Genomic DNA, 1,562 nt, shown 5'->3' on the forward strand with positions numbered 1-1,562 from the left:
CTGCAAATGGCTGTAAAGAACCTCTCAAATACAACAGACGAGGTATTTGGATCCACAATAAACCGCTGAAATGCGTCATTTCAGAACAAAGCAGCAAGCATGCTTGTTGCTAGTGGACTTAGAGTTGTGTGTACAACATCATTAGGTTCCTGGTGCTTACATAAGTGTGGGTGATTGCTATAATAGTAAGGCGTAGCGGTCATAAAAGCGTGAAGAGGCAACACTGCCACCTTCTTTGTAAACACCTAATATCTCATAATTAGCAGCTTCATATTTAGCTTCATTAAATGGGATACAACTTCGATAAAGTTAACTTGGTGGTTTTGTAGACTCAACACAAGCTCCTCTGAAGTGAGCTCTGCATAAAAAGGACACAATTTTTATGCTTTTCCGCTGTTATGAAAGCCGTGCACAGGGGACAATAATGCACAATAACACTACAGGCAGTATGCTTTGTTGACATTTACAGCTGCACTTTAGACTCTTGAATATAATCATTAGGATGCACTCACGGTGTTTCACTGAATCCCCAAAGTCATTTTGCCATTTTTGTAACATTATACAAAACAAGCTAATATTGACAATGGCAAAACTCCTCTTTTAATACTTCTTCAAACAGCTCTATTATTGGTTCTGATTTGCTCACACATTTCCAAATCGGGAAGAAAGAAACACATAATACTAAAAATACCTTTATGATGACAGCAACACTAATACACAAAGACACTTTGAAACTGCAGAAGTATAAATTTAGCATGAGTCCACCTTTGACGACATAAGCACTGCAGTTTAATTCAGATAAAATCTGTCATTTATTACTGCTGACCCCCTGAACTCGAGAGGCATCTCTCACAGAACCAGTTAGACTAAAGCAGCCCAAGGTGATCATGCAAACTAATTACTACACATCTAAGAGAGGTCATGGGTTAAAAGCTGGGTCAAAGGGCTCTTGCATCATTGACAGGTGGAGCTATTCCATCAGCCAAACGCAATTTCAGACTTTTGCCACCTTTCCACTGTGAATACACTTCAATTACAGAAGCTACACTGGAAGGCGCTGTGATGTTACATTTTTCAAATCTTTATCTGAATATTTCTTCCCCATAACATCAATAACCATCAAGCTTCATCAAAAAGAAAAAGAATGATTTGATTTTTACTTACTTTTGATAGTCAACTTAGTGTTCATGTTACTCTTAAAATGATAAAAATAGTTATGAAGGTATTACATTTCTGTTACTTTGACAATAAAGGCCCCATCAGCTAGCTTTTTGACAATCCAATGATTCTGACCCACCCTATCCGTCAAATGTTTGATGGCAGAAAGTCTGCCCTCAGACATTCTACTATACTTTTCTACTTTTCTCCTTGTTTTTGAATACTGTATTTTTCAGACCATAAAGTGCACCGGATTATAAGGTGCATTGTCAATGAACGGGTCTGTTTTCATACATAAGGCGCATTAAGCTGAACAAAACAGTCAGATCAGTCAAACTTTACTCAACTCATTCTTCTTACTTCCTCCACTTCCGTACCATTAATTCATTAATGTTGAATTCTCT

The sequence above is a fragment of the Pundamilia nyererei genome, unplaced genomic scaffold (genome assembly GCF_000239375.1).
Source record: "Pundamilia nyererei isolate P.nyererei 1_Seehausen unplaced genomic scaffold, PunNye1.0 scaffold00065, whole genome shotgun sequence".
Lineage (NCBI taxonomy): Eukaryota > Metazoa > Chordata > Actinopteri > Cichliformes > Cichlidae > Pundamilia > Pundamilia nyererei.